This window comes from Bombyx mandarina, chromosome 01 (genome assembly GCF_030267445.1).
Source record: "Bombyx mandarina strain Sakado chromosome 01, ASM3026744v2".
Lineage (NCBI taxonomy): Eukaryota > Metazoa > Arthropoda > Insecta > Lepidoptera > Bombycidae > Bombyx > Bombyx mandarina.
Window position 1 is genome coordinate 12,534,748 of NC_143208.1, and position 12,278 is coordinate 12,547,025.

General features: G+C 34.1%; 1 long non-coding RNA gene across 2 annotated transcripts in view; it reads right to left on the bottom strand.

The window, feature by feature from the left end:
* Nucleotides 1–286: 286 nt before the first annotated feature.
* Nucleotides 287–12,278, bottom strand: part of LOC114245329 (uncharacterized) — a 43,828-nt gene continuing 31,836 nt past the window's right edge. For both annotated transcript variants that reach the window (XR_003624765.2, XR_003624766.2), the window contains one exon: nucleotides 287–372. This is a non-coding gene — a long non-coding RNA (uncharacterized LOC114245329). The remainder of the gene's footprint in view (nucleotides 373–12,278) is intronic.

The following is a 12,278-nucleotide window of genomic DNA, read 5'->3' on the forward strand; positions in this document are numbered from 1 at the left end:
CAAACAAGAACAAGAGAACTATCGATCGATTCACACTTCTCAGTATGCCCTTGGTAGAAAGAAATCTATCTAATACGAGAAAGTGTTTTCCTATTTTTTCTCTTATTAATTACGATACTGTTACTTCACGAGAAACGCTAAGATCGAATTTCATATTATTAACGAAAAGGTAAACTATTTTCCTTCATAAAATTTCCTTCATAAAACATTTTTGTCTTATAAGTATCATTTTGTTTGCGGCATTCTGAAACTCTCATCGAAAGGTAAGTATAAATCAAACTCTAAATAAATTTAATGAACTTTATTTATTGAAACCAACAACGAGTTTTTAGGCATTATTTGTCGTTATTATACTAGCCGCCAATCCGAGACCTGAAATTCAGAGAAAAAAATGTTAAAATATATCTGTTTAAATAATATACAAAATTTAAATACACAACATTCATTAAATCACAAATACAACTAAAAACAACATTTATTACAGCAATAAATAAATCTAATACATAAGAACATAAACTAGGTAGCTGATTCCATAGATTAGTGGCTTTATCGTTTAGAGCGATCTTGTCCAAACAGCCTTGTACGGAAAGGAATCAACAACGAAAAAGACAGTCACTTTTGAATACTTCAACAAACTAAGTAAAACACAAACTACTACATAATTACATATTTACAATAATAAAAGGTAATAATAATATAATAGAATGTATCAATATACCAAAAATAAATAAAGATATAAAAACCATCTTCAAATATACTGGTGAAGTGCATAGTAGCCGAGAACTCAACAAAGCTGGCTGTGATATGATCCTGAGCCCCCATGTCACAACCACCTTGTCGAGTTCTAGCGCTACTCAACGTCGCTTCTGAAAAGATCTGAGTCGAAGGATTCTGAAGTTCATCGCTCATCAAAGCTGGCTGTGATATGGCCAAAGTAAAAACGCATACGACAACCACTTTGTGAGCGACGAAACATTCGCCGCCTAGAAGAGACACTTCTTCTTTTTTTTTTGTCCTATCGGTGATACGTCACACAGCCCAACTCGTCAAAAATGGCTGTGATATGAGGGTTGCTACACGACACAGCCATTTTTACGAGTGGGCCATGGACTGACACGTACGAGATTAATATATATTCATGACCCTGGGCCGTTCTCAGTAAACCGACCACATCAAAGTGGCTGTGATATGAAAGGGAGGAGACATTTCACCGCCGCTTTGACAGGATCGAGATTATCCGGAGTCGCTAGGTCTAACTTACGATAAAGTCTTGCTCGGGATGTTTTCTGCCCCGCGTGGTCGTTACAGATGAAGTCGTGCTCATCAAAGCTGGCTGTGATAGTTACGTTGTGACCTATGACAAACCGACTTTGATGCCACGACTACATTCCGCCTTGTGTGATTCTTCAAAATTTACTTGCCTTTACTCATTCACAAGCTAACATTTTTTTATGTTATTAAACATTAACTAATTATTATTTTTTGTAAATGTAAACGTTGTATTCCATGTTTTAATCAAACATTTGTATCTCTGAGCGTGTTGCTAGACAAAATCCCGAAGGTTCACGATATAAACTCATCGAATTGGATTTTGGCACTAAATTATACAATTTAATTTATTCATGAATATCATAGATCTTTGTACGAACAGTTGACAATAGAATCAATTCAATTAAATAATATGATCACGTCTTATTTATTACATGGGCTTTAGTTGCGAAATTAATTTTCATTATAATACCTACAAATTTAACGAACCATCGAACTTAATTTCAACGTAGATTTCGAACACCGTAAATTTATATGAAAATTGTACATAAACAGGGATTAGTTCTAATAAACGCGTCATTAAATTATTCGCAGAGAAAATATTAATAAGCCTTTCACTGATATATAATTCAGAAAATGCATTACTTGCAAAAATATAACATATTTTATGAGGCTCAAGAATTGTGTTAAGTTGTATCCAACGAAAAATTTCTACAGTATCATTGACAAAATTCAAACGAGTTCTACAATATTTTTTCTGGAACATTCTTTTAAAAACGACCGAGCGGTAAAGATCGTTTGCGATATAATGTTTTATTTTATTTTATAAACCTTAATTTAAACATATTATTTCGGTACACATTTAGAATGCACTGTTAATGAGGTTGTTCGAATATTTTTACACGCGTTTCGAGTGCGAACAAACACCGTTATGCATTTAGTTTTATGTGTCCGTTTGTCACGAATATGATGCAAAATGAAAATCAACTTCATTTGCGAAAATGAAAAACAGTAACGCTTATTTATACTCGTACTACAAGGGTGTATTACGGCGTACCGGAAAATGGTGACAAATAATTCAATATCACGAGAAAATTTACTAAAATTTAATGTTCTTAATACCAACAGACGAAAAGGGACTGAGTTTTGACGGAGTTCGGGACGCATTTGCCTAATGCGTCAAATTACACCTTCATGTTTGACCTCTTTTTTTTTGAGTTTACTTTACTGGATTAGTTTATTACGCTTTCAATTTCGGGAAGGTTCCACTCGCACCTTAGATTTGGATTTCATATTTTAAGTACATTATGTAAAAATATTAATATGATCAGTTGTCTAAATGTAGAATAGATGTAATTTTTTGCTTACGTACGTGAATAAGTTTGTCACGTGATTACTTAAAAATTTGTATCTTCAGTCGATTTTGAAGTTTGATATAGTTGCGTTACTCAATAAAGACGTCTTACTTATTCGACTAAGTGCTAGTTCTGCAGTATCTTTTACTGGTGGTAGGACCTCTTGTGTCCGCACGGGTAGGTACCACCGCCCTGCCTATTTCTGCCGTGAAGCAGTAATGCGTTTCGGTTTGAAGGGTAGGGCAGCCTTTGTAACCATACTGAGACCTTAGAACTTATATCTCAAGGTGGGTGGCGCATTTACGTCGTAGATATCTATGGGCCCCAGTAACCACTTAATACCAGGTGGGCTGTGAGCTCGTCCAACCATCTAAGCAATAAAATAAAAAATAAAAAGTATGGCCTCCTTATTTTTCCCTAAATTCCTAACCGACTTGCTAGTCAGATCTACTATTCCCAAGGAGTTTATATCAGACAAAAGAACGCACAGTTAAAAATTATCTATCTTTGAAGAATGAAGCACTAAAGAAATTTTAAAGCACAAGTTTTTTTCACGCATTGACTTTCATGGAAAACATTTTTAAAAAAAACTAACCGCTCTCAAAGTGAGGCGGCATGCCTAAACGTTCGAAGCAAATTTAAATTTCAATCACACGTTGATGTGAAATCCGAGAAATCAGTGCTCAACATTAATTAAAAAATATACGAGTATATTAGTTGTTATTAAATATTCATATATTGTCACGATTGACGTGACGGACAAAATTGTGAAAGCGAGTCACTAAATTGCAATTCAGGTTCGCATTTCCGTTTCAAGGGCTGTCATAGATTCTATGGATGGTGACGGCTCAACGTAGACTCAATTAAACTAATAGGCCTCAGTGATATTTCGTCTTTTCTAAATCCAAAAATTTTATAAAATTATATAAAGTCCACTTTAAAAAAATTGAATATGCAAATCAGAAATCATTAAATCATTAATTGTTTCAAATAAAAATAACAAAAAAAAATATTCTTATAATTTAAGAAAAGTTTGAAGTCATATCACCTGGTAAAGTAGGCTACTGGTCGGGGCTACTAAGGCGCAGGCAGTCGGAACGTCCAACCACCTCGGGACTCCGCGACGTACTGGCTATATAATATAATCAATGTTTGTTCGAATAGCATGGCTATCAAACGACGCCATTCCGGGACGCGTCCCAGGCTTCCCCCGGGATAACCTCTTGTTGCTCCTCTTTACGCATTACAGAAAATTAACTCTACCGCTTCATTGTATTAAGAGCTTTTCTTCCTTATCTCGAATAAGGGAAATATAGCGCAACTAGCATGCGTTTAACAAAGATTTATGTTACGTACAGATTATTTCCTGCATCTAATATCATATTATCTTCAGAGCTATGCGTGTTCAGACAAATTTATATTCTTTGTTTGATTTCCATTTTTTTTAAATTCCGAATTAAAAAGTGTCGAGCAAAGGTCTAGAGCATTTTCTTGTATATATTTTCTACTGTACTGTCAGGAAAAAGAGCATTTTAGAGCATTACACATCGCACGTCTAAGCTTAATTAGTCATTTACTGGTGGTAGGAAGTCTTGTGAGTCCGCACTGGTAGGCACCACCACCCTGCCTATTTCTGCGGTGAAACAGTAATGCGTTTCGGTTTGAAGGGTGGGTCGTAAAAGACGTTGTACTGTAAAACTGAGACCTTCTTAGGTAGCGGCATTTAGATTGTAGATGTCTATGGGCTCCGATGACCACTTAACACCAGGCGAGCCATGAGCTTGTCCACCCGTCTAAACAAATCATCATCAGAATCATATTATACTGTGTAGAAAAGTCAATTATTTACACGTAACATAGAAGATGCAACAGATTGAAACTCCGTGGTTAAAACTTGATTAGGAAATCGGTTTCGTCAACGCTCCCGACGTTATAATATAACTATGTGAATTTTAATTGATTAATAATGCTTTTATCGGAACAATGACCCCTACGAGACACGACAAAAACTTAACACTGACTGAATGCGGTATTAATGCAGTGTTGCACTGTTTTCGGCAGAAATCTAGTTTTGATGAAATTTTAAATGATAATTTACATATATTGATATATTTAAATACATCGATATTCGTGTTTATGTGGCGTAGTTACAATACACGAAGAGGAAGTTCTGTATTTTACAATCGAATAATATAAACTAATTGGAGACGTATATAAATCGTCCATCATATTCTTCTATGTATGTATATTGATTAAATAAAGAATTTAGCTTTATAACACATAACGTTAATATCGCAGACTTTTGTAGACATATTTTTTTTAAAAACCCACCTGGTACCCACGCAGTAGTAAGCGGTTACTTTTTCTTAAACATTTTATAACTGACAAAATTACGTAAACATCTTTTCATCTTTTTAAGCTAGTAAAATTCATGTGAAACGTTCAAGAGAGAATTCAAAGGATATCATTGGATCCAATTAATTTAGCACGAATGAGTTCCTTTAATTTCTTTAGTCAACAAAATATCAAATTGTCGCAGTACTTTTCCGTCAGCTTTATAAAATCAAAAGTAATGCGAACAGAAAAATGGATGAGCGCCATCCAATCGTACACAAAGTGCATACACTAATCCGATTATATCTATGAAATTTTGCTACGATAAGCTTTTGATCCTATTGTTTCGGCTGATTGGTACGGACAAAAGGATTTCTTTTGTTTGTGCATTTCAAAAATGAATTGACTTTGTTTTATGTCAACGAATCGAATCTATTGACGAGATGACAGGACGAACGATCAGAATAATGCCTAAAGCGAAACGCTTGAAGACGCCGATGGCTAAGTACTTATAACCTTTGGACACCAAACCCATTTGATTTTATTTGCATAGAATAGAACCCTCGATATATTTCCGTGGGTGTTGTAGAAGGCGACTAATTAATTTACGGGGGATTGTGTTATAACCAGCATACTCCGACGTCGACTGGCGTTTAGTTGTGGTAGCGCGTATTGTGAGTGCATTTCGGCTGTGCAGTAATCATGCATTCCGAATTTGATGGGGGGTCGTTATGCAATACAGCTAGCATTGACAGCATTCAGATTATGTTGCCTACATGTCCGTTACCCACTTAGTTCCAGGCCATGAGGTCGTTTGGCCTCATAACATAAGAATATTTTTGTTCAATTATTTACGACTGTCCGAAAATCCTAACGATTTAATTATAATAACTTTGATTTCGTTATTTTATTGATATTTTTAATTAATTAATTAATTTTAATTTTAATTACTTTTATCAGAAGTACGAGTTTGAACAATTAAATTGAGTATTTGCTAATATTTTTTCTTGTTGTTAGAATTTATCGATACATCTAACAAAACTACAGTAGCGTCTGAGTGGAAAACTGACTTTAACATAGCTATAGCAAGCTAATAATAACTCGTAAGAATGCATTGCTCTGTAACGCTGAAATGTAAAACATTGTACAAATCTACACTGTAATGTACTACCGTATCGGGTCAACATATCTTGAACATTGTTGCAAAAACTGATTGTTAATTACTCATAGGCTGTGGCAGCACGCATTATACCCATTGCCGGCCGATTACAGTCTCATTAGCTCCATAAAACATTTACATTCAGCAAGGTGGGGTTGATCAATATAAATCACAGTAATAGTAGTTAAAATTTCTACGTAGATAACGCGATTAATTACGTATAAGAGATGTACAGCTCAATGATGCTCAGGTTTACATTATCGTCACGACGCAGGGCTGTTTTTATAAGTAACTAGCGGCCCGTTCCGGCTTCGCTCGGGTCTTTTACAAAAATTTCAACGATATTCGACGTTGTTTTATTTTTTTAAATAAAAGAACACTTATTGCGGCATAACTATAATAGTTAGACATATGGTATCGTAACACTTTTTGTAAATAATAATGTGTTCTACAAAGTCGTAGTACATTATTTTATTCTATCATCAATATTTTTCGCAGAGCACGCGATGTAAAGAATATTTTAGGTAATTTTTTTACACCTTGGGTTACGTTATTGGAGTTTTAGTATGGATCCCTAACTTTTTTCAAAAAATATTATAGCTTATGTCACTCGGGAATAGTGTAGCTTCCAAACAGTGAAAGAATCTTTCAAATCGGTTCAATAGTTTCGGAGCCTATTCAATACAAACAAACGAACAAATCTTACCTCTTTATAATATTAGTATAGATAACCAATTCAAACATTGCGCATTGATAACCAAACGTAACAGTCGAAACAGACATATAGTTCAATGAAACACGTCGCACTCAATACAAACATACGGTGTGCGGGAATTAAATTAATTCCATATGAGTAAACGGATTTACTACACAAAACGCTTTCACGGTCAGAGTCGATTCGTATTCGCGTGTATGAAAATCGAATTGCACTGCACCAACGCACAGTCAAGTTCAGTTAATTCGATGCTAAATGAGTTTATTGGTTTCCTTAGTGTTTACGTTAGCACGGGTCAACGAACTTTTGTTTGTTTCGATTTACTAGTCGACCGGCTAAGGTTTCGTAACAAGTTTTTGTACGATTCAACACTAAGGTGCACTAAAATCAAATGAATAATAATTTGTCGTCTCTAGTGATTTAAATAAAATTTTACAGAAGTTTTAAAGTGAAATCGTAATTGGATGGATTGAAATAAGAAAAAGCAATAATTTAAAAAGTTCGTACAAGCACAATTATGATGACGCTAGTATTCGTTCGATCACTGAACAACTCCGGTGATCGTGATTCCAGTTTCTCAGTGATAAGCTAAGTCTTTGATTTCATTATTTCTAATGAGTAGACGGTAACGCGATAACCGTTCTCATCATTACTACGAAATATGTACCCGATCTCTAGTCGCATACAATCGTGAGAACAATATTATGCATTTCATCGGACACGTACACTCGCCCGAGCCGAGCTTGCATTCTCGTAATTAAATATTTTCTTCAAAGGCGATCAAACGATAAAGGAATTCTAAGCTGTTTCAATAAAGCGCTCCTCATATTTCTGCGGTATTGAGTTATTTTTCTCGCTGCGTCAAAACAATATTGGATTCGAATTATGTTGTCGCAATAAAATGAAACTAGATAGTTGCTATGTAGTTTTTAACGGTTAATAAAGTTTATGCATTCTTAAATTCAGAACGAGACGAAATAAAGGATAAAATACAAAATACATTGACATTTAAAGTAGTTCTGTATTTAAGATGTTTTTCTGTTGCTAGGGTTCTATAGCTTCTAGCTTTATAGGAGTTTTCCAAGATAAGTTTTACTGGTGGTAGGACATCTTGTCTAGTCCGCACGGGTAGGTACCACCTTCCTGCCTATTTCTGCCGTGAAGCAGTAATGCGTTTTGATTTGAAGGGTGGGGCAGCCGTTGTAACTATACTTGAGACCTTAGAGCCTATATCTCAAGGAGGGTGGGCGCATTTACGTTGTAGATATCTATTGGCTTCAGTAACCATTTAACACCAGGTGGGCTGTGAGCTCGTCCACCCATATAAGCAATAAAAAAAAAGAGTTCGCCATAGAACATGGATGATTGTGGTGGACTGTAGTAATTTCTCCATACTGTATTAAAATATTTCGACTTCATGTTTCAAAACGGACCATACTTACGTTGCGGCATCTTTAAGGTCTTATAATGGGCATTGAATAAAAATTATAAAATTATAATTGATTGCGTTTTTTTTAAAATATGTTTTAATGGATTATGTATGAAATTAATATTTAATAAATTAATTAAAAATATCATTACTTTTCAAAGTGGTGACATGACCAGCGGCATAAACAAAAGAGAAGCTTCAAAAAATTTTAATCTGTGACACCGTAGACTCTTTTCACACTTATATTAATGTCATCATTTTATTTAATAAAAAAGGAGTGTCTTATGGACGCCCGGTTGGAACGTAGTTTCTTCTGTTATATCTTTTTATATTTGTATTAAACAATGATTAAATAAAAAAACAGAAAAGTTGTGGCAGATAAATTTCTGGAATATCAATGATTTTTTCTTTACTATTGTATTATTCACTATAAATATATAATGTATATTTTTTAAATTGGTACCTATACACTGCATTGATAGATAAGTGTTAAACGCGTTTAGGTCATTACCTGCTGCCGCCGGCTTTGTGTTGAATTTAAAATATTGTTTTCAGGTTAACAACATGATGATAGAAAAAGTGATATTTGAATCGTAAAAAGAGTATTTAAAAATATAGGCTTAAGTATATGCTTGAGTAATGTCAATGATGACGTCATTTGGGGGCAAACAAAAGTTAAAAAAGGCATTTGATTAAAAATATTGATAAATTAAAGTAGTATTTCACTTAAAAAAAATCAGTAATTAGATAGTCTATTTCTCGAAATAGTTTTTCAATCACAGAAAATAAATAAAATTGTCAATGCCCATGAAGTCTCTAAATACGTTTATAAAAAAACATTCTCAAGTTTTCTTTTTCAAAATTTGAAAATGGAAAGTTTTTTTTTTAAGCCATACATATCACAGACCTGTTCAGCCCGGCAACGATGTCGTTCTTAGAACGCTACGTTAAAACGTAAACAATTTCCAAATACCGTCACATCATCCAATTTCGAGTAATTCTACTTCTAACGGCACGGTTAATATTCAGATCGGCTCACGATTTATGCAGAGAAATTGATAAATAATTAATTTTTAGTTTCCTTGACGGTGAAATTTTTTTTTATGTTTCTAGATAGAACTTAACTAGTTGGTTATTCTGACTACACCCCTAGTATTTTTCCGTTGATATCCCTGAACCAACTTAGGCAGCAGCCAGCCATCTTTAATGACCTAGACCCATCCTAATGGATCCACCTAACCGTACCCGTTAAACAGTTCAACGCGCACTTAGCCCATAGCGTCAGTCCACTAAGTTAGGTCTTTTCAGTAAGTCACGATTCCGATCCAGTATTAGATTAACTCACTAAGCAAGCCATTACGCTGATAGACCTAGGACAACGCTCGGGCAATGTTAAGCTCCTAAGTTAACCATCCGTCTAAAGAAATCCACTCGAAAGCCTTCAAACCACGAGCAATCTCTTCATAAAAAGGTGACGTGCTTAGGAACTTTAGTAAGCCCTCACAAAATCATTTTATCTGTAAAGCCAACGAACGTAGCGTAAGCGATTGAAATATTATTTAGCATATTTCAAACGACAAGTCATAGGGCTTGTTGTTGACAGTGTTCTTCAACGAGCCACCGCATATGAGTTATGGTCACATAAAGCGGTATAAGAAATGTTCATATTATTATGTTTTTCAATGAGGAGAAATCGTCTTTCTCGACATACGCTTGCCGAAGGATCAACTTTTCGTGTTTAACTATTAACGTAACGGCAAAACAGGAGTATTAAATCAAATACAATTTTATTAATTCAATATCATTTCGAATTCACTAATCATTTTATTGGTAAGCTAATAAAACAAATAAAAAACGAGTGATCAGATAAAAATTAATAAGATCTTATCAATACATATTTTACATAAGAAGACCTAAGTGAGTAAATAAGTTGAAATCCGTTATAAAATGGATTTGAACTTTATTTTATGTATTAACCGTAATAGTGTGGCGCAATGTAAGTTACAAGAGTATCTGCGACGCGATCGAAATCAGGACTAAAACGCAGTCATCTTGAGAAACGTAATATATCATAGTACAGTATTTTCCGCCAATAACTTTATGAATCACATGTGTGTGTTCCCGAGACGTTTCTATAGATGAAATTTTGATCACAGCCAAAGACATTTAAATCTAAATTTAAATCTTTAATACTGACGAACATTTCTATTTGAAAATCCTTCCTTCAATTTTAAATTGGGAGGAAATATTCCATGTTGACACATATCTATCTATAAGGGTCGAATTTTGAGGTCAATTTAATTCCAGCCTATCAATCCATACGAGTTCTGCACAACCTCCACGTCATATATGCTCTCGTCGTTCATGGAGGGTTCGACCTGCGTCGCTGACAAGTGATGCAAGGTGACAATTTCTTTTACTATTGCACTATCTCACAGGTTGAAAATTCAAGAGAGAAACAACTGTGTTCTCTTCTAACGTATTTTTGTCTTATGTCTGCACACGTAACTATACAAGACATATTCAATCCCATGTATAACAGTTAAAATTCATTGCATCCAAAAGTGATCTTACTCCGTTAGATGTAATATATTTTTATAATTCTAAACATGAAATGTCATATGTATGTTTGATGGTTTTCGTGACTCTGAATCGCAATGCTTGAAACACCAGAAGTCAATTCACATATATTTACGAGTATGTATTTATTATACAGACGGTACATTCCAAACGACGTATCGAGTTTTCGCAAAGGTAGATAATTATTATGCTTTAGATCAATCATTGGACATATTCTAATCCCTGCTCAGATTCAACAAATTATTAATTCATTTATTCAACTCGAGTCAAAAATCTTTCGTTTTTTTATTGCACTTTTAGACAGACAAGTGAATGAATCGCGGTGGTGGCACAACCACTCATGGATGCCAGCAAAGTTAAGGGCACAACCAATCCGCTGCCTACCGCTGAGAGCTTTTCTTCTCTCACTATTAAATTATTTGGCAACCTTTCGACCTTTCTTTTTGTCAATAGAGTAAAGTAATTAAACACCTAATACGTTTTAAAAGCGTTGTTTCGTTAAACAATAAAGTTTTGCTTATTAAAGGCTACCAAGAATCAGGCAAAAACCGGCCACAATAATTTATTATTCAAAACATCTTGAACAATAGCTCTTGACCTCGCTTATATTTCAGAGAGAAAACTGTTCAGAGAGAAGCCTTAGAACAAAAATTGTTAAGCGGATTATGGGAGCTTTGAACACGTTAAAAAGTTAACTAAAGTTAACATTCACTTACTGCGAAAAATGTTTAAATAGAATTACATTTTCTCTTTCCCTAAGAGTTTTCATTTGAAATCTGTTTTAAGAATCGACTCTGTATTATTACTTATATGTCTAATTAAACTGTCAACATACGCAGCTCTTAATAAGCTTGTCTTAGTATACATTTATATACAAATTATCGCTTAACTAATCTATATATTAATACGTGAAGCAAAAACTTTGTATCCCTTTTTACGAAAATTGTGCGGACGGAGGAGTATGAAATTTTCCACACTTATAGAGAATATAGAGAAGAAGTGCACAATGCTAATATTTTTTTTTAAATAATGCATAAAAGATACATTAAATCAATAAAGAAAACATTACACACACACTACATACCATGTATTTGACGCACACACGCATGCATACTATTTATTTTCAAACTTTTGTTCTTGAAGTCTGTTGTCAAATTGAGAATAGATTAAATATTGTTTGTCTTTGTTAATATTTTTTATAGTGTAGTCTTGGCGAAATTTGTGATTATATAATTATAAAATACAATTATAATAGTGTACAAACTGAAAATTCCTATTAGTTATAGTCGAATTTCGACAACTGCGAGACCTCTAGTACAATTAACAGCGTGGAAGCCAAATACCTTTTTTGACTACCTACCATACTATATAGAGACTATACTCTAAGGATTTTTGATAGTTTAATGAAATGCTTTCAAAAATAAGAAAACGATATCC